The following is a 22,360-nucleotide window of genomic DNA, read 5'->3' as shown; positions in this document are numbered from 1 at the left end:
GCCCCCCAGTGCCAGATATCCCCCAGTGCCAGATAGAAATGCCCCCCCCAGTGCCAGATATCCCCCAGTGCCAGATAGAAATGCCCCCCCAGTGCCAGATATCCCCCAGTGCCAGGTATAACATGCCCCCCCCTTCCCTGCTCACCGCTGCCGCTGGCCACTGCCGTCCTGTGTGAGGGAAGGAGAGCGCAGCCTGTGCCTCTCCTTCCCCTCAGTCTCCGGCGGGTGTCTCACAGTTTAATTCAGCGCCGATCCGTGAGCCAATCAGAGCTCGCACCGCGCCGCGAGCTCTGATTGGCTCACGGATCGGCGCTGAATTAAACTATGACACCCGCCGGAGACTGAGGGGAAGGAGAGGCACAGGCTGCGCTCTCCTTCCCTCACATCAGCGGCGGTGCGAGGAGCGGCGGCCCGTCGGTGTGGGTACGGCGTACCCACGGCTAAATTCTTTCGGGTACACCGTACCCACCCGTACCCGCCCACTTGCACCACTGTATATATATATATATATATATATATATATATACATACATACATACATACATACACACACACTACTAGTGCATGCATGATAATGTACCACATTAATAACCTCAATGCACTATAGAAAATACATTATACTTCACTGGACTATAGTGTAACGAATATATAATACATAATTCAAATGCATAGTCTAGAAACTGATAACTAGGGGAGGGGTGGGCCCTCAGACAGTGGGGCCCACTGGAGGTTTCCCCTCTGCCCCCATGGGCCTTACCAGTTTGTGGTGCCCAGTTATAATTGCTCCCGCATTGCATGCTGGATTGTACACATTTCTGCATCCAAACCACCACCATTCCTACACTTGGTATAATGGTCATGATCATTAACCATGGGCACTGGCACCTAGTGGCGCCGAGGGGGGTGGTGGATACTAATTACCCGAGCCCGGGCTGCTGAAGGGGCCCAGCGGGGGTTCGTGTCTGCTGCCTTCCCCCCCCAGGCACACCTATACTTAAGGCCGGCGCCATCTTTCCAGTAATGTCTTTGGGAAGATAGTGCCTGCACATTGAAAGCAAAGAGTCCAGCACTGTAGCTCTTGCTTTCTAGTGCACACGCGCCATCTTCCCAAATATCATTGGGAAAATAGCGCAGGCCAAAGGAGGAGGGAGATTCGCTTCCCACAAGCAACATAGGCAAGTATAGATGTGACCAGTGTCGGACTGGGGCATGAGGGCCCACCGGGGAAATGCAGTTGTAGGAGTCCATGTTTAGGGGTGTGGCTAGTCTCCAGAGGGGATGTTGCCTGTTGCCACAGATGCTTGTCTAACCATTACAGAATGCATGATCTGGGACCCTTGGTAAACATATATACTGTAGAAAATACCGCTAGTGCATGCATGATAATTAATAACAGCAATGCACTGTAGAAAATACATCATAGTGCTGTGCAGTATTAGGTTTTATATATATATATATATATATATATATATAATGAGTAATTCAAGTGCACAGTCTGGAACCTGATCCCTAGAGGAGGAGGTGGGGCCCCAGGCAGTGGGGCCCACCAGTGGTTTCCCCTGTTCCCCTGTGGGCCAGTCCAACCCTGGATGTGACTGAGGTAAGTAAGACTCACTTAGCCATTGCTTGTGTAGCGAAAGCATGATACAGCTGCAAAAGTGATGTGCCTTCAACCCTGCCTCAGCCCCAGAGAGGCTGGTTTAATAGTTGCCAGATTTTAAAAACACTACAAATCATTGGTATCATGTATAAAACTGTGGTGTTGTTATTAATTATTATTATTATTATTATTATTATTATTATTATCCTCCCTGATCTTAAGCAGAATTCTCAGCTACAGAGATGCATTCCCAATTACCTGCTGCTTTCCCTTACTACCTGGCTCCGTTCTGCAATATAACACCTGCAAATCTTTTTAGCTCATTGAGTTCAAACAGCAGCTAAGATGAGTGTGAGTGGATGGAACCATAAGAAGCTGCAATATCCATGACTACTGCGTCTTACTTGTCTGCATAGTCACATTCATCGGTGAAACAGCTGCTTTAATAAGCGCCAACCTACATATAGCTTACACGGTGCTGTCACTGCATGTGCCAGCCTCTGCACATGCTCAGATCGTGTGACTTCCTGGACTAGAATCACCACGCCCCAGAACAAAAAAATATACGTTATGGTAAGAACTTACCATTGATAACGGTATTTCTCCTAAGTCCACAGGATAACATTGGGATATGATAAAGCGACAGCGGATATGCACCAATCGGTCAAAGCTTTTCGGCCTCCCAGCATGCCTCCTGGCTCAGACAGTTTTCCCAAAGCTTAAGGCAGGAGCATCATAGAGAGCTCTAATCAGGTAAGAAAAACACACATGCACACCCTTCCACACAAGAAGGATGAGGTTAGTCAGTAAAAGGATCCTCAAATCAGGTGCGTCAGGGTGGGATCCCGGTGGACTTAGAAGAAATACCGTTATCAATGGTAAGTTCTTACCATAACATATATTTCTCCGGCAGGGTCTACAGTTTATCCACAGGATAACATTGGGATTTCCCAAAGCAAGTTAGTGGTGGAGACACTCCTGATTGGACAGGAGAATCCTTCGCCCAAATTCAGCGTCCTGAGAGGCAAAGGTATCAACAGCATAATGTCTAATGAATGTGTTAATGGAAGACCATGTGGCTGCCTTACATATCTGTTCTGCTGAAGCACCACGTTGTGCTGCCCATGATGGACCTACCTTACGAGTAGAGTGAGCAGAGACATTAGCCGGAACAGGGAGATCAGCATGAGAATATGCTTCTGAAATAGTCATCCGAAGCCACCTCGCCAGTGTCTGCTTATCAGCAGGCCATCCTCTCTTGTGAAATCCGTAGAGAATGAAGAGAGGATCTGTCTTTCTGATGGCACTGGTACAATCCACGTAGATCCTTAAAGCACGGACCACATTCAGCAATGCATCTCCCGCAGAAACGCCCGGTTCCTGGAAAGCCGAGACTACAATGTCTGCAGCGGGGTACACAGTTATTCCACAGGAATAACATCGGAATGTAGAGTTGGATCTTGATCCGAGGCACCAACAGACTAAAAACTTTGACTGTTCTCAGGATGCACCGCACGGCCTCCTCTATATAACCCCTCCTCCGTGCACAGGAGCTCAGTTTTATAGTTGGTGCCTGCATAGCAGGTGACTAACAGGCGAGGGCTGCGTTAGGCAGCCCTAAAGAATTGAAGAAGAAAGCTTTTTAAAGACTGAGCAGCAGCACTTTTATGTCCTTAGGACACGCTGTGCTGCGGCTCCATCACCTCCCCTCTGTGGCGCTGTATACGCTGCCTGGTTCCCGGGTATTTACAGCAGAGATGCACCGGTATCTTGGCACACCGCCGCTACTCATCTCCAGGATCGCGTGGCTGCAGGACATGGGGAGGAGGTTAGAGGGTCCCCCAGGTGGGACCCGCCGGTTGAAATCGCGATCCCGCATGGTCTCTAGGAGACAGACCACGCGGCTGACGTGGACACTGTACGGCTCAGGGACCCCACTATATCCACCAGGGCTATAGGAGCACAGGTTACTTTTTATACAGGCTCTGTTTATACCGGGGGTGAAGTACAGCAAAAGGGGGATAGAGCGCTAACCTGTAGCCCCTCCCCCCAGCTCCGGGAGCCATCTCACGCAGATGTTCCCGCCCTGGAGCTGCTTTCACTTTCTCCCTCAACTCCCTGTTGAGACCAGGCGCCATTTCTACTTCAGGGCTGCTCTCCACGGGATTGCTGGATGCCATGGCCGGACAGGCCATCTTGCACTTCTGGCACATGCCAGAAGGGCCGATGGGCAGGTGGGCCGAATCGGTCACCCAGAGAGCCGGGAAAGCCGCGCACAGCGCAGCCTCCGGCACTCTGGTTCCATCATCTCCATGGAAATGGGGGCGTGCCGCGAGTCCACGTCCCCGGACTCGCAGCGCGCCCCCGACCCCAGCAACCGTCACCATGGTAATGGGGGCGTGCCACAAGTCCACGCCCCCATGACTCGCAGCACGCCCCCATATGTCATGTGGCACGCCCCCTGTAACGTGCACGCGCATGCCCCCCCATGACGCATGCGAGCGCACGTTCACGATTGCCAGTGCCGAATTAAGGCCCCAGTCCGTCCCTGCTGAGTGCTGTCTCCTCTGTATAGCCGCCTACCACAGCGCTGTGCTTATACAGACACTTGAGTATTCTACATGTCATATAGGCAGCGTTAGTTAAGAAATAAGTGTGCTTCTAACAGAATAGGCAGTACAATTATTCTATGATATACATCCAGTATTGCTGTGCATTGTTATATCTCTCTGCATATACATATCTGCTATTATATGTAAATTGTCTGTCCAGTGCAGTATTATTGTTGTGTACATTACTTCTGCATTGTGCTTGTGACGGAGTGTGCCATATAGCTGCTGTATGTGCTCTCCTTTTAAGTGTATCACACCCTTGCTATCACTATATTCTGAGCCCTGTGAAGACAAGTGGGTCAGGGTCCACATTTATTTGTGTGTATAAATATATATATATATATTGTCGAAGTCAAAAAAATATTACATACACACAACATACAAACTCCAAACAGAGAGGTCTCTGTTCGTGCGCATACACGCAGCATGCACAGGATATACGGTAGCATGCGCATTCGCACAGAGAAGCCACAAAGATATATTCAACACATATTTCATACAACACATAAATTACACATAGACAAAACATGACAAGCACCAGACATTATAATGTATTTATATAATATAGTGTAACATCAGATATATATGTATTATTGGAACGGAACAAGTTAAATATATCATGCTTAGTGTCAAAATGATCAGGAGAATGTGTGGAGTAATTTGATAGCTATGGGTAGATTGTAGCACATTGCAACGATTAGTTATGACCAAATGTATGAATACAATGGACTTTCTGAGACTGGAAACTGGACTCACAGTCATGGCCCTGGGGGCAAACACATGTGTTTGCAACATAGGACAAAAGTCCTCACACTGACCTATGAGCCGTCGAGTTCTTGAGAGGCCTTGCCTCTGGACCAAAGGAAGAAAAATAAACTCACCGTTGTATACACCCATTATATTACTGTATAAAAAGAGGGACTCCGGATCAGGCAATGCCATTCTGATACATTCTCATTCACTCTCTCTCACACACACACACACACACACACACACACACACACACACACACCCTTATCAGAAGTCTCCTACCTGATGACTGGCTGCCTGATTCCAGTGAAACTAAGCGTATGTATATTGGCTGTAACTGATTCTTTTGTAACTGTAACGGATTCTTATGTAACTGCAATTGCTGCTTTTAGAACTGTAACTCTGTAACCATATTTATACATGTTATACTTAATGATATACTGTACATATGTTAATTTGTATGCATAACCTTTAATATCAAATATATATATCTCTGAGCATTGGACCTCAGCATACAATGTGTGTGACTGCTTTCTTTCTCTTATCGTATATGGTAATAAGATGCGCCTTGCGTCGATAGTATATATTAACGCTGGCATTGAAATGTTTATTTAAAATAATTAGAAATTCACTATATATATATATATATATATATATAGAGGGAGAGAGAGAGAGAGAGAGAGAGAGAGAGAGAGAGAGAGAGAGAGAGTGAGAGACAAACAATGGCAGTTGCTTGGTCATTCCTGGAGATAATTATATATCAGGTGCTAGAAAGGGGGAGGGGTCACAGACAAACAACAAGACAGAGAGTGGAGGGGGTGCAAATCCCCACCCCTAAATTTCCCCCCAGCACACTAAAAATGACCTGTAACCATACCTGAACCTATCTGGTAATAGAAATTCAGAGAATTAGTCACACATTTGCAAATGCATGTTTAGCTACTGAGCCACTTCACGGCTTCTCTGATATCAGCAATCCTAACACTACATAATAGCAGTGCCCACATAGGGCCATGTAATTTGTCACAGTAGGCCTCATGATAAAGGCTATTACTAAAACATATGATTATCTCCAGGAATGACCGAGCAACTGCCATTGTTTGTCTGCATGTGCGTGAGAGGCATTGAATGGGAGCAGTATTTGGAAGGCATGCTGTTCCTTGTAGTGCCAATGGGAGATCCTGGGGCTGGCTCCCGGGTAAGTTAGCTCTCTGTCTGGATGTGTTTTAGTAATAGCCTTTATCATGAGGCCTACTGTGACAAATTACATGGCACTATGTGGGCACTGCTATTATGTAGTGTTAGGACTGCTGATATCAGAGAAGCCGTGAAGTGGCTCAGCAGCTAAACATGCGTTTGCAAACATGTGTGAATAATTCTCTGAATTTCTAATACCAGATAGGTTCAGGTATGGTTACAGGTAATTTTTAGTGTGCTGGGGGGACATTTAGGGGTGGGGATTTGCACCCCCTCCCCTCTCTGTCTGTTTATATATATACATATATATATAGTGCTGCACAGTCTATACATCTCAGTGTATTTTTCTGTGTATTTCAGTCACCCCCATACTGATTCATTTCTCTGTTTGTGTCCTGCTTTTATTAGCACATAAATCAGGGGATTACGGTATTCCTATTGTTTGGCTATATTGTACTGTGTGCCCCATGGCTACATTCCTCATAATGTCTGCCACACAGGGCGCGAATTCCGCGGAACCTCCTGCATCAGGCAGTGCTGCTCCCACGGATTTACCAGGGAAGGGGGGAACCTGCTGCTGGGGATGTGGGTGCTGGGTCCCTTACCTCTCCCACTCCACCTTTGGCCCTCGTGGCCAACCAAGAGCCACCCTGGGCTGCCTTCTCTTGTATGTTAAATACTTTGGTAACACGTCTTACGCCCCCTGTGGGACTGCCTGTGCCATTGCAGCCACAACTTGTCCCTGTAGCCAATTCACCTTGGGCGGACACACTATCTAACCAGATACAGATTATGAATAAATCCTTAGTTAAACAGTCTACACCTCAGCCCTCTGGGGCTAAGGGGCCTTCTAAGCGTGTGATTTCCTCCTCTCAATCCACTCATGTTTCAGATACTTCTTCTGATGAAGATGGGGCCTATACTGATCCGACTGATTCTGACTCAGCAGCCTCTGATGGGTAGCATGTACCTCAGGTTGATGTCCCTAAAGCTATCAAAATGGTTCTCCAGATTGATGATGAAGCTGATCTCACTACTGCATCAAAAAAGCCTGATAAATTCAAGCATCAGAAAGTGCAAAAGTAGTTTTTCCTCACTCTGACCTTTAAATTGACATACGTCAAGAGGCTTAGGTTTCCCCAGGAAAGAAGTCTGCCCTATCCAAGTAGATGTTGGCTCATTTTCCTATCCCTGCGGAGTTGACTAACAAGTGGGAAACTCCACCGCCGGTCGACTCTCATGTCGCCCGGATTGTGGTTTCCTCTTCTCTGCCTATCACCACTGTCACCTCCTTGAAGGAACCGACAGATAGGCATGTGGAGGGATGCCTGAAGTGTATTTATTCCCTAACTGGGGAAATTCACAGGCCCACTATTGCGGCCTCCTGGACTTCAAAAACATTGTGGGGACTAGCCCCAAAGAAAATTCCTTTTTTGGAGCACTCTTTTGAAATAATTAGTGGTATGGTATATAGAGGGTTAATGAATAGTATTAAAACTTAACTTTTATTTCTTACCAATCTAAAATAAAGGGGAGAGTGTTCAAACACATCTAATATCAGACACTGAGGTAAGTATCACCCGTATTCAATGAGTGTCCCTATCTCCCATAATGTCAATTCAAGAATGAACAAATGTATTAATGCTAGTGTTAAATCATGAATGAACAATTGTGTTATTACTTGCGTCAAATCATGGATAAACAAATGTGTAAATACACCAACTTGTTTTCTAATGGGATCACAGTATATTAGTGGAATCACAGCGTATTTCGTATATGTCTCTAGGACTATCAGTCCCTATTCTAACGCACTCTCTGTGTAAACATACATTTATTATCTGGTTGAATTTTAAAGGAAAAAGGTTTATGCACTTCTTGCAGTGGCATTGGATTATGATCCACTCCCTGGCTACACTTTACATATGAGCCATCACTTTACCAGTTCAGCAGTGTTCCTAATCACATGCTCAGCTTGATTGAATTTTAGTTGCCATATCGCAAACTGTTGCAGAGCTGAATATTTTCAAAACAGTATGGTTACAGACAAATACAATGTTGGTTTAACATTTGTCTTTGAGATTAGCACTCATCCTTAAGGTGGATACCATGCGTATGTCATGTGACTCTAATTAATACAGGTCAAAAATAGCATTCAGTCACTCTAAACGTTTTTTCACACAATTCTCATATGGCACATCACTTTGTCAGCTCTACAATATCCCTGAGCTCATTCTCAGCTCAAATTAGAACTATATTGCAAATGGCAATTAAATGCCAGTGATAATTTCTCTCCACTGTAATTCTGAATCAAACCACACACGGCCTCACATTTTTTCTCAAGAAACACTTAAAACCATCACATGTAATATATTGCACCGGGACAAGTCACTGCCCATGGATATTATGGAATATCATTTTTCTCACAGACATATACCTCCTTATTCAATTTCAGTAAGAGCATATCAACCTGCTAATTAACACATAAAAAATCATATACCTGGACTTTATCACATATGGTATGCGGTGAGGGACAAAATGGCCTCCTGGACTGCAAAAGCTATTGATGCATGGGTCCAGGAATTGGAGAAGCAGCTACCTCAGGATATTTCTGACATTTCCAAACAGTGTCTGTCTCATATTACTACCGCCTCCCATTATATTAAAGAGGCGTCCTCTGAGGTAGGTATTCTGGCGTCCAAAGTGTCCACTACGTCTATTTTGGCTCACCGGATTCTATAGTTGCGGTCCTGGAAGGTGGACCTAGACTCCAAGAAGACTCTGGAGGTGTTCCCTTTTAAGGGTGACATCCTATTTGTAGAAGATCTTAATAAGATCATGACTGACTTTGCCTCTGCTAAGTCTGCGTGCCTTCCTAATACTACTCCTTCTGCTCTGAAAGCTAAAAGTACTACTTTTCATTCCTTTTGGACTTCAGGTAAATCAAAGGGTCACGGGTATTCGAGCAAGCCTCATACTTCCAAGGCTGGTAAGCCCAAATCTAAAACACTCCTGGGCTGCCCATCAGCCTGCTTCCAAACAGGACAAGCCTGCAGCATGAAGGAGCGGGCCACCCCCTGGGGGACCCCAGGGTAGGAGGCCGACTCCTGCAGTTTACCCAGGTCTGGTTAAGGACCACTTCAGATGCGTGGGCGAGGGAAGTTGTCTCTCACGGGTACGCAGTCTCTTTCAAGAGACGTCCCCCTCGCCGGTTCTGCGCAATGGTCATCCCATCAGATCCGTTGAAGGCGCAAGCTCTACACTTGGTTGTCCAATCCCTCCTGGAGACCGGAGTGGTGGTGCCGGTGCCTTTCTCTCAAAAAGGGAAGGGCTACTACTCGACCCAGTTTCTAGTACCGAAACCCAATGGGTCTTTCCGGCCTATTCTCAACCTCAAGTCACTGAACAAGTTTGTGAGAGTTTCCAAGTTCCGTATGGAAACACTGCGCTCCATTGTACTAGCAATGGAACCTGGGGGACTACTTGGTATCCCTGGATATACAGGATGCTTACCTGCATATTCCTATTGCCATTTCACATCAGCAATATCTGCGGTTTGCTATTGGCAACCTCCATTATCAATTCAGGGCTCTGCCGTTTGGACTGACCACGGCCCCTCGGATTTCACCAAGGTCATGGCCGTGATGACAGCTCATCTCTGTCAACAGGGAATCAGGATCCTGCCATATCTAGATGACCTGCTGATCCTGGCAAGCTCCCAAGATGTCCTCCTGTGCCATCTCCAGCTGATGGTGCAATTCCTCACAGCACACGGGTGGCTGGTCAATTGGAAAAAGTCTTCCCTGGTCCCTGCGTGGCGCATAGTGCACCTGGGGGCTCTACTGGATACGCACAGCCAGAGTCTGTTTCTGTCTCCAGAGAACGTCCTGAGGCTACAAGACAAGATCAGATACTTCCTCTCTCGCCCAAGAGTGTCCATTCACTCGGCGATGGAAGTACTAGGCCTGATGGTGTCGACTTTCAACATGTTGGTGTATGCTCGTCCTCTCCAACGGTTAATCCTATCCAAGTGGTACGGTCTGCCTCAGCGGATCAGGTTTCATGTGATGGTCCTGACTCCGGAGGTCCGCTTGTCTCTGTCCTGGTGGCTACATGATCAACAGATGAGCAGGAGCCGTCCCTTCTGGATTCCCAACTGGGTCCTCTTGACAATGGATGCCAGTTTGAGGGTCTGGTGCGCGGTGTTCGAGCAACACTCTCTCCAGGGTCACTGGACCAAGGAGGAGTCTCTCCTCCCCATCAACATTCTGGAACTGCGGGCAGTGTTCAATGCATTGACACTAGCCCTGCCTCTATTAAGGAACAGGCCTGTTCAAGTACAGGCAGACAACACCACCGCGGTGGCGTACATAGATCATCAAGGCGGCATTCGAAGCCGACAAGCAATGAGGGAAGTGACCAGAATTCTTCAATGGGCGGAACACCATCTTCCAGCAATATCAGCAGTGTTCATTCTGGGTGTCCTCAACTGGGAAGCGGATTTCCTCAGTCGTCAGGATGTACATGTAGAGTGGAGCCTTCATCCGGAGGTTTTTCAACTCCTAGTGGACAAGTGGGGCCTACCAGATGTAGACCTGATGGCGTCTTGACACAATCACAAAATTCAGGTTTTTTGATCAAGGACAAGGGATCCTCCAGCAGAGTTCGTGAACGCACTAGCAATTCCATAGAATTTTCGTCTGCCATACCTGTTCCCTCCAGTGTCACTCCTGCCCAGGGTTCAGCGGAAGTTCAAGCAAGTAGGAGGAATACTACTTCTAGTCGCTCCAGCGTGGCCTAGACGGCATTGGTTCTCAGAACTGCAGGGCCTCTCGATGGAACGTCCTCTAATACTTCATCAACGCCCAGCCCTCCTCGTTCAGGGCCCTTGTGTCTACCCAGACCTGGCCAGACTGACTTTGACGGCGTGGCTCTTGGAGCGTCACTCCTAAGGGCCAAAGAATTCTCTGAGGCGGTCATCCAAACTATGCTGAAGGCCTGTAAACTGTCTTCGGCTCGGATTTACTACAGGGTCTGGAACTCTTACTTCACCTGGTGTGCTGCTAAGAAATACGATGTTTACAAGTTCAGAACCTCATGGCTTCTGGCTTTTCTACAACAGGGCCTGGACTTAGGCCTTTGTCTGGCCTCCCTCAAGGTTCATATTTCTGCCTTGTTGGTGTGGTTTCAGAGAAAAATTGCGTCTATTCCTGACGTTCATACATCCACTCAGGGTGTTTTGCGGATACAACCTCCCTATGTCCCTCCTGTGGCTACATGGGATTTGTCCGTTGTCCTTGACGCCCTGCAAGGGTCTCCCTTTGAGCCTCTTGATTCTGTGGACCTGAAATGGCTTACTATTAAGGCCCTGTTCCTGTTGGCTATTGCCTCTGCTAGGAGGATGTTGGACTTAGGCGCTTTGTCCTGTCGTCCGCCCTTCCTGATATTTCATCGTGACCGGGCAGTTCTCCGTACTTGCCCTGGTTATCTGCCTAAGGTGGTGTCATCATTCCACCTTATCCAAGAGATTGTGGTTCCGACCTTTATCTCTCCTGGTTTATCTTCCAAAGAAAGATCTTTGGATGTGGTACGGGCTCTCTGTATATATGTGGAGAGGACTGCCTCTGTTCAGAGGTCTGATTCCCTCTTCGTACCTTGGCCAAATGGCTTAGTATGGTGATTGTACAAGCTTATGCGCAGGCTGGGCTCCCAGCTCCTGCTGCTATCCAGGCCCATTCTACTCTGTCTGTTGGACCTTCTTGGGCAGCCCGCTGTGGTGTGTCCACAGAACAATTGTGCAAGGCGGCTACGTGGTCCTCAGCGAACACGTTCATCAGGTTCTATGCCTTTGATACTTCCGCCTCCTAGGATGCCTCCTTTGGACGCGGGTTCTTGTGCCCGCTACAGTGCATTCCCTCCCTTGAGGAACTGCTTTAGGACATCCACAATGTTATTCCCTGTGAGTTACCAGTGTACCCTGCTGCAGAAAAGGAGATATATAGTAGACTTACCATTGTTAAATCTCTTTCTGTGAGGTACACTGGATTCCACAGGGCACCCACCCTGATGCACTTAGCTTCTTTGGGTTTGTATGGCATTAGCCGCTGGTCCCTTCTCCTGTCGTAAGAATGTGGCTCTATGTGACTAACATCTACCGTCTCTTTACCCGCTACTACATTGGGCTGGTTAACAAAACTGAGCCAGTGCACAAAGGAGGGGTTATATAGAGGAGGCAGTGCGGTGCATCCTGAGAACAGTCAAAGTTTTTAGTCTGTTGGTGCCTCAGATCAAGATCCAAATCTACACCCAAATGTTATTCCCTGTGGAATCCAGTGTACCTCGCAGAAAGATTTAACAATAGTAAGTCTACCATAAATCTCCTTTTCTTCGTTAAGGTGAAATTTAGACACCACCTTGGGAAGATACCCAGATTTAGTTCTGAGAACCGCTCTATCTGGATAAAAGATCAGAAATGGAGGACAACATAACAATGCCCCTTAATCTGACACTCTTCTAACTGACACCATGGCCAGTAGAAAGAGACCTTTAGATGTCGACCATTTAAGATCCACTTTATTAAGTGGTTCAAATGGGGCAACTTTAAGGGCCTTTAGGACTAAACTTAAGTCCCAAGGCACTGTAGGAGGAACAAAAGGAGGTTGAATGGGCAGCATTTCCTGGAAAAAAGTACGCACATCCTGTAAGTTGGCAATTTTCTTTTGGAACCATACAGTCAATGCTGACATTTGCACTCTCAAGGAAGCCACCTTCAAACCTTTATCCATTCCTGCCTGAAGGAATGCTAAGACCCTGGACACTCTGAAAGACCTAGGATCCATTTTCCGTTCACTGCACCAATGAATATAGGTTTGCCATATTCGGTGATAAATTCGAGCTGAGGAATGGTTCCTTGCTCTGTGCATTGTTTGAATTACCTGTTGTGAGAATCCTCTTGACTGCAGGATAGAGGTCTGTAGAGCCACGCCGTCAAAGACAGATGATCCAGATGTCTGTGACAAGGAACCTGCGTCAGTAGATCTGGATGTTGAGGGAGCAGGAATGGAGCATCCATCGACATTCTTTGCAGATTTCTGTACCAATGTCTTCTGGGTCAATCTGGAGCTATTAGTATCACGGCACCCTTTCCTTGCTTTATCTTTCTCACCACCCTGGGTAATAAGGTGATTGGAGGAAACACATAGGCCAGATGAAAGTCCCATCTCACCAACAGGGCATCCACAAAGATCGTTCTGGGATCCTTTGTTCTTGACCCGTATGCAAGAACTTTGTTGTTCGGATGGGATGCCATGAGATCTATCTCTGGCAAACCCCACTTGTCGACTAGCGTCTGGAAGACCTCCGGGTGTAGAGCCCATTCACTTGCCTGAATGGCGTGTCGACTGAGAAAATCCGCTTCCCAGTTTAGGACTCCCGGAACGAACACTGCGGACAAGGCTGGATGATGAAGTTCTGCCCACTTTAGTGCGTGACTTACCTCCTACATAGCTTTTTGGCTGCGAGTTCCTCCCTGATGGTTGAGGTACGCTACTGCCATCGCATTGTCCGAGCAGATCTGAACTGGTTTTCCTGAAGGCTGTCCTTTGCCTGAATCAGTGCCATGTATATGGCCCGAAGTTCCAATATATTTATTGGCAGGCAACATTCTTCCTTGATCCATTGCCCCTGGAAACAAAACCTTCCTAACACTGCTTCCCAGCTCTGGAGACTGGCATCTGTTGTCAGAATTTCCCAATCTGATATCCAAAAGGGTCTCCCTTTGTCCAGATGGGATGTCTGTAGCCACCAGGATAACGACCCCCTTACTTCCACCGTAAGGACCATAGTCTGCATTTTTATCATCTGATGAAACCTAATCCATTTGGCAAGAATCAGATACTACAGAGGCCTCGAGTGGAACTGAGCATACTCCAACATGTTGAATGTTGACACCATCAATCCCATCACACGCACTGCGGCGTGAATGGATACCTTTTGACTGTGTAGCAGCTCCTGAATCCTTGACTGAACTTTGGATATCTTGTTCAGATGTAAAAATATTCTTTGAAGGCTTGAATCCAGTACAGCCCCCAAGTGAGTCATTTGCTGTGACAGAACCAGTAACGATTTCGCCCAATTTATGAGCCACCTGTGCTTCTGCAGACACATTATTGTCTGTTTCAGATAACACAGGAGCAATTCCTGAGACTGTCCCAGGATTAAAAGATCGTTGAGGTATGGAAAAATTCTTATTCCCTGCTGGCAGAGATAAGCTGCCATTGCCACAATAATTTTGGTAAATACTCTGCGGGCTGTGGCTAACCCAAAAGGTAGGGCCTGGAACTGAAAATGCTGTTGGAGGATAGCGAACCTGAGATAGCATTGATGGGACAGTGCTATAGGAACATGTAGGTAAGCATCCTGTATATCCAGGGATACCATATAATCCCCTGGCTCCATGGCCAAAATGATGGAACGTAAAGTCTCCATATGAAAATGAGGTACCCAAATGTACTTGTTCAGCACTTTGAGATTGAGTATGGGCCGGAATGACCCATTTGGCTTCTGAACTAGAAACAGGTTGGAGTAAAAACCCTGTCCTCATTGTGCAAGAGGAATGATTACCCCTGACTGAAGCAATTTCTGAACTGCCTCTTGCAAAGCCCTGGCCTTTGTCTCTACCCGAGACGGGCTGGTACAAAAAAACCTTCGAGGAGGGTGTTTCTTGAAGGCAAATGCATAACCGAGAGATACCACTTCCTTCACCCAGGCATCTGTTGTAGACTGCTGCCAGATCTGAGCAAACTGAAGAAGTCGGCCCCCAACCTGGAATCCCCCAGGTGGAGGCCCGCACCATCAGGCTGATGGCTTATTTTCCATTTTACCAACCAGTTCTCTGGTAGACCAATGCTTTTTAGTCTTACCAGACTTGTTGTATCGGGGCTGTTTGCCATCACTTTTCCCTTTAGCTTTTCCTTGAGATCAAAAGGGCCGAAAAGCTGGAACTTTAGGTTTGAATTTGTATGTGGAAGGAAACTTTACTTTCTTGGAGTCTGCTTTTGACTCCAAAATGTCTGTCAATACTTTACCAAAAAGATTATCTCCAGAGAAAGGTAAAGACTTAAAATCCTTTTAGATTCTGAATCAGCTTTCCCTGCGAGCGGCTACTGTTGAAGCAGATGTCCTGGAGGCAACTGTATCCATATCCAAAGCTGCTTCTTCCAAGAACATTGCAGCTTGTTTTATATGTGCCATATGGGTTTTTAGCTTTCTAGATTCCATTGAAAGATCTCCTTCCAGTGCATCAGCCCAGGCAGCCACTGCTTTTGCCATCCAAGCTGAAGCCATGGCTGGTCTTATGACTGCCCCAGACAGGAAGAAATTTTTTTTTTTTTTAAACCATCCACTCTCCTATCCGTGACATCATTTAATGATGTTAAAGGTAGAGGTAATGTAGATTTTCGCACTAATCGAATAACATGCGTATCTACTTTGGGGGTCACCTCCCTCTTTAAACAATCCCCAGCTGGAAGAGGATAATTGGAATTCCATTTTCTAGGAATTCTAAACTTCTTAGTGAGTGTAGCACAAGCCTCTTCCATGATTTCCGTTAGCTGATCTGACCCAGGAAACTCAGTCTTAACTGTTTTGGGATGTTTAAACACATGTGCCTTGAATTTTAACACTGATTCTTCTAAGGATAGAATGGCTTTCATTGCCTTAATTAACTCAGATATGTCCACTGAGCTGAGGCCTAGCTCCTCCTCTTCGTATGCAGAACCAGAGCTTAATGAGCCTTCATCCTCCGATGGATCATCATCTGACACATGTGTAGACTGTGAAGATGTAGATTTACTTACCACTGGCTTTTCAGACTTTTTCTTTTGAGAGACTGCTGCTAGAAAGTGATAAACTGCAGGTGGGAAGCTGCACGTAAGGGTTAACCTAACCCTGGTACAGAAGTTGGAATTATCCGCTCAGCTATACTGCATATTGTTTGTGCACACATAGCCCAGGGGGATCAACTTGCACCTGTATCTGCCTTGTACTATTCAAGAGACCTTGGTGAAAGCTAAAACAATTTGCACACAAACCATCCTGAACCAGATCCCAAGAGGTTAACCCAGCTTTGCAAGACAGACATGCTATGAGTGTATCTTCCTCACCTTTCCTGCTCTTAGACATGATAATCAACACTTACACAGTGTACTACACAATTTGTGACTGTGATCACATTAAGACTCTTTAAAGTGACATACAATCCGACCCTACCCTGCTATACACCAGCATTGAGGATCAGAATAGATAGAAAAAAACGGACAGAATTATAGTAAAGTCAGCAATCACTCTAGCAGTCAGTTACATGTTATACATTAGTATAATAAGCAATATGAGCACATAATCAACTACAGATACATCTCAAGTATGTAGGACAAACATATTACTGCATTACTTTATAAAAGTTTTAACCGTATTCAGATGCATAGCGAAAGAAACCACAGTAATATCAGACTCATTATGCACTTATCCAACTATTCGTACTCAATAGGTAGATAGAAACATAGGGGGACATTTACTAAGCAATGATAAGAGCAGAGAAGTGAGCCAAAGGAGAAGTGGCCCCATCAACCAATCAGCAGCTCTGTATCATTCTATAGTATGCAAATTATAGATGTTACTTCAGTGCTGAATGGTTGCCATGGGCAACTTCTCCACTGGCACACTTCTCTGCTCTTATCACTGCTTAGTAAATGTCCCCCTTAGTGCTGTATAACCCATACTCAGTAGAGTAGGCTACAGGGAGACTTACCCGGCTTCCAGGATCAATAAATACATCTGTGAACGCTGAGTGGATCCAGACGCTATTAGTGTACACCGCCGTTCCGTGAACCTATAGTGAACACAGACACCCAAGTGAACACTGACGCACCAGTCACACAGCTGTCTATGCTGCGACTGGGTCCCTTAGTACACAGCGTCTCAGACGGAAGCGGGAAAACAGTTAATGGAGGGAGACTCAGAGGAGACTGGTCATGAACCGGGGAGAGGGATGACCAGGCAAGCGTCTGACTCCCCACTGCTGACATCAACCCTAGGGATCGCGGCCTCATACTACTCCTGGAGCCTATGATCCCTAAGGGCTAGCGCTGGTGCACCTGAGGTGGCAGCTGCGTCAGCGACTGTTTGGTAGTCTCCTCCCAAAGCAGTGCGGCTGTGTCCATATTCCCCTTCTAAGCGGAACCGATGCCTTTACCTTCTCCCCGTGCTCTGGCCACAGCCTGGTAACGTCTGCTGGACCTGCTAGTATATTTCCGTCACAGACGCCCGCCGAAACAGCACCGTACTCTTCCGTAAGCGTTGTCGCGGCCTGGCGGAGAGTTGTTGGAGCGACTCTTTCTAAAGTACATATAAGACACTTTTTAGAAAGATAACTCAAAAAATAGTAAGACTATTAAAATAAGAAAGCTTATGGCTACTGAAAACCAGCAGAAAAGTGACCATGGTCTGGCTCCTGGCGCACCAAACAAAAAACTGATTTGTCTGAGCCAGGAGGCGGGGATATATGAATGGACCCGTGGCATGCTGGGAGGCCGAAAAGCTTTGACCAACTGGTGCAAATTCGCTGTCGCTTTATCAGATCCCAATGTTATACTGTGGATAACCTGTGGACCCTGCCAGACAAATGGGTAGTAGTAATACAAGCCCCTCTGTGTACGCTGGGCCCTAGTCAGGAGCCTGGGTTTCCTAATGGATATACGATTTGTTTTGATTTCAGGCTTCGCATCACAAAATCCCGCAAGGGTGTGTAGACTTTGTATAGAAATTGTAGATACAGTTACTCACCAGCAAGTGTCCAAGGAAATTATTTTAAAATGCTGCATTAAAATAGTGCTTCATTACACCTCCCAACAGTCCAGATTTTGGTGGTACTGCCCCAATTTGCAGACACCAAAAATGTTGAAGGAGGCTTACAAGACTGCGGGTGTAGATTTGCTAAAAAATTGGCATGGTCTGCGTAGTTGGCTGGTCGGGCTAATATAGACTAAGTCTGTGTAGATGGATATTGGGGGTCATTCCGAGTTGATCGCTCGCTAGCAGTTTTTAGCAGCCGTGCAAACGCTTTGTCGCCGCCCACCGGGAAGTGTTTTTTCGCTTTGCAGAAGTGCGAACGCCCAGCCACGCCTGCATTTTTCCAAACACTCCCATAAAATGCTCAGTTGACACCCAGAAACGCCCCCTTCCTGTCAATCTTCCTGCGTCATGCCGTGTGACTGAAAGCTTCGCTAGAACCTGTACAAAACCACAAAGTACTTTGTACCCGTACGTCACGCATGCGCAGAAATACAGATTTTTAGCCTGATCGCTGCGCTGTGAACAACGGCAGCTAGCGATCAACTCGGAATGACCCCCATTGTGTAGCTGTAGAAGTCACATGTTTAGAATTGTAAGGTAAAAATATTTCTCTGTTTCAGACACTAGAGGGAGACATCTCATGTCGATCTCTCCTATTCCTAATGTACATTTTTCTATCCATTTTAGTGTTTAATATTTAAAGAGTAATTTTTACGAATGTCATTTTTATTTTTAATGTTTTAAACCTTTACCACCTGGTAGGCTGAAACACAATCACAGTCTCTAGACCAGGGGTCTTCAACCTTTAAGACAGTGTGGGCCACATAAAAAAATGAAACGAAGCCGAGGGCCACTAAGCTATACTGCGGTATTTAGAATCTAAATTTTAATTTATGATTGTAATGAGACCTTTTCTAGACTCATAAGACCATAAAAAAAGACTTCAAAAGATAATTATTGTAATTTAATGAATGAAACATGGTCTACTTTACCTTTGTTATTATAATAAGTTCATATCAGTGGGAAACTTGGCATTGTTTTTGCTTGGCCAGCTTGTCGATGTTGGCATCAATGTTAGAAGTCGCTATGCGCAGAGTATTCTCAAGATGTTGGTCTGTAAGCTGAGTTCTTGTCTTGGACTTTGCGTTCTTCATCCTTGAGAAGAATTGCTCACATAAGTATGTGCTTCCTAACAAAGCACACATCTTCAAAGCGTGCTGCCAGAGATAAGGGAATGTGTCCTGAGAAATGTAGTCTTTGTAAAACGTAAACAAGGGCACATTGAAGAATTTTTCTCGCAAAGATGAGTTGTTTTGGAGATCAAGCAGCTCCATTTGTACTGAGCCTGGCATATTGGCAGCATTGACAGTAAAAGGCATAGAAAATAAATCGAAAAAAGACTGTTGATTACGGAAATCACTAAATCTGTCTTCAAACTCACTTCGCATCATGCTTAATTTTGTAGCGTAATCACCAGGAGACAAACAGTTGGACTCACCGAGAAGCTTAAAATGTGTAAAGTCTTTTTTCGTGAGTTGTGCCTCCCAAAGTTTGAGCTTTTCTACAAAAGTTTTAATGTGATCAAACAGAGTGTGCACCAGCTGATCCTTGGATTGTAGCCGCGTATTTAGGTCATTCATATGCAAGGAGATGTCGGTCACAAAGGCAAAATCTGAAATCCAAGACATAGGTGCTATCATACCCTCCCTCCTCCCCATCACAGACAGACAGCAGCATTGTCAAAGCATGCTCCCTGCCATCTCTGCTCTTAATACTTAATACACCCCCTGCTGGGTCCCCCGCCACGCCCCCTGCCCTCAATACTAATTTATTCACTGCCATGCTCAGGCTGCCGCACCCCCGTCCCCGCCGCTCCCGCACGCTGGGTTCCTGCACTGCCCCCTGCCCTCAACACTTATACACTTTTATTCTCCTGCCGCAGCCCCCCCCCCCCCGCGCCGGGTCCCCGCCGCACACAGCCATGCTCAGGCTGCATACATGCTGCCGCACCCCCTCCGCTCCCGCCCGCCGGGTTCCCGCACTGCCCCCTGCTCTCAATGGTAACTTGCCGCACCCCCCCCAGCCGGGTCCCCGCCGCTCTCACCCACCTATTCAACACTGCAGGCGGAGGGAGACACAGGGAGGGAGACACAGTAAGGGTGACCAGCCCACTGACCAGCCTAAGAGGAGCTACTCCCCTTCTTCACAGGCAACCAGTGACAGTGCGGGGGAGTCACACTCCGGGAAAGGGGAAAAAAATTTTTTTTTTTTTTTTGTGTTCATATGTGCGCTGCGGGCGGGCGCGTCGGCGGGCCATGGAAACCATAGCAGCGGGCCACCTGTGGCCCGCGGGCCACGGGTTGAAGACCCCTGCTCTAGACCTTCCCTAAACGAAGCCCTAGGTGCTGCCGAATGCACACGGTTTTCAGGGGCCCCCGTTGCTTGCCTTATTGGATTTTCCAGTCTTATACATCTCCGCAGCCATTTTAAAGTGGTGATTAAAAAAACTAAAAATAAAAATAAAATTCATAAGTGTTTTAGTAGCTGAAACAAAGGTGCCCTGAGAATAACAGTTCCACTATGGGAAATACTTGATCAGTAAAAAATGATTACGTAACTTTAGGTCTAGGGGGCCATGTGGGAAAAGTAAGTACACTTACCTTCCCCTGTCGGTATTTTGACTGCTGACATCACCTGCCGAACCCATCTCTTCCTGTGTTTCCATAATGACAGTAAGAAGCCGACTGATAATAATTTATCACTCTCCAAACATAGGCAAACGCAGGGGGGGTTTCTAGTTGCCCGGAAACCATCCTCCTCCTCTTGGCAATTATGACAATTGCAATGGTATATAATACTATTACTAAAGCTGCCACAACAACATACAGTTTAAGAGACGTAGCAGAGCTGATGCACATGTCCAGTGGTAGCAGCTTCTTCTACCAAGTTTGCTGTATGTGTGTATCTGAGTCCTTTATCAGTGTACTGGACCAGAGAGTACAGTAGCTACCAGGAAGAAGAGACAGGAGCCTTACCATGAGGTGGAAGAATGTGTGGTCTACTATGTTTGTGTGTGTGTGTAATTGTATATATATATATATATATATATATATATATATAAAACACAGTCTCCTTCCCCACCTGTGGCTCAGGTGTTAGCAGCAAAGGAAATGAGGCGGCACTCCATGGACTTATGCACCTGTTAAATAGCGTCACCTGTGTGACACAGACGCCGGGAACACCTCTCTCCAGCACTTCACGCTATTTAACAGGTGAGTGTCTCTTTGGTTTGTTTGGTTCTTTCTTTCACAGCACAGGGGTTACCTTACCTGATGAAAAGGCTGCAATGCCTTGAAACGTCGTAAGATGTTTGCCCCCCCTTTTTGTTTGATTTAATTGACACAATGTTATTTTGATTTCACCATGTTTTGAATACAAATCAATATTTTTGCATAAGTCCATGGAGTGCCGCCTCATTTCCTTTGCTGCTAACACCTGAGCCACAGGTGGGGAAGGAGACTGTGTTTTGCATTATCATTAGGAGGGCACCCTGGCATTTTGAATATTGTTTTTCGTGAGTGCCGGATAACTTGGTACTATATATATATATATATATATATATATATATATATATATTGTAGATTGCATATGGAAACCCCCTTCTAGAAATCCTGCATTTGCCACTGCCAAACTTTGATAAATCTCCCCCACTGTGCTTCCAAATCACAGTATTTTTACCCATATACCATACTTGCCTATTCTCCCTGAATGGCTGGGAGGCTCCCAGAAATTGAGTGACGCTCCCAGCCACCCAGAAAAGTTGTCAAGTCCCCTTGCCAGGAACCAAGCCCCCGCTCCCCCCAGTAGCAGCACACATATCTTCCGCAACGGCGGTGCCGATGACGCAATTCTCACTGAATCATGTCATCATGGCCCCGCCTCCTGCTCCACTATGCTGGTAATCTCAGAATAGTGTAGCAGGGGCAGGACCATGATGATGCAATGTTGCTGTCACAGCACACTATCCGCCCCCAAACAGCATCATCTTTTCTCCCGTAACACCCTCTGTGCCGCACCACATCGCCTGCTGAGCCGACCTGGCTGCTTCCTCCCGGAGGAGGCACCTAGTATGTCAGCAAGTATTCCATATACATACCCCCGCACATGCACAAAATGTCAGGGCCGAAAAGTGGCCCCAGTCCGTCCCTGCCTTCAGTCACAAGTGAATTTGCAACTGAACTGCAATTAACACTATACTGACAATCAGCGATACATCCCTATACTTGGTTCCAGACCATGGGGGTAATTTTGATCTGATCGTAGATGTGCTAAATGTAGCACATCTACGATCAGT

The 22,360-nt window shown here is 46.4% G+C and overlaps 1 protein-coding gene across 1 annotated transcript in view; it reads right to left on the bottom strand.

The window, feature by feature from the left end:
- The window catches only part of ARHGAP25 (Rho GTPase activating protein 25), a 134,017-nt gene that overhangs the window by 80,081 nt on the left and 31,576 nt on the right, over window positions 1–22,360 (bottom strand). The window lies entirely within an intron of this gene.

Source organism: Pseudophryne corroboree, chromosome 6, assembly GCF_028390025.1.
Source record: "Pseudophryne corroboree isolate aPseCor3 chromosome 6, aPseCor3.hap2, whole genome shotgun sequence".
Classification (NCBI taxonomy): domain Eukaryota; kingdom Metazoa; phylum Chordata; class Amphibia; order Anura; family Myobatrachidae; genus Pseudophryne; species Pseudophryne corroboree.
The sequence above is the reverse complement of the archived record's forward strand: the minus strand, read 5'-3'. Positions and strand labels throughout refer to the sequence as shown.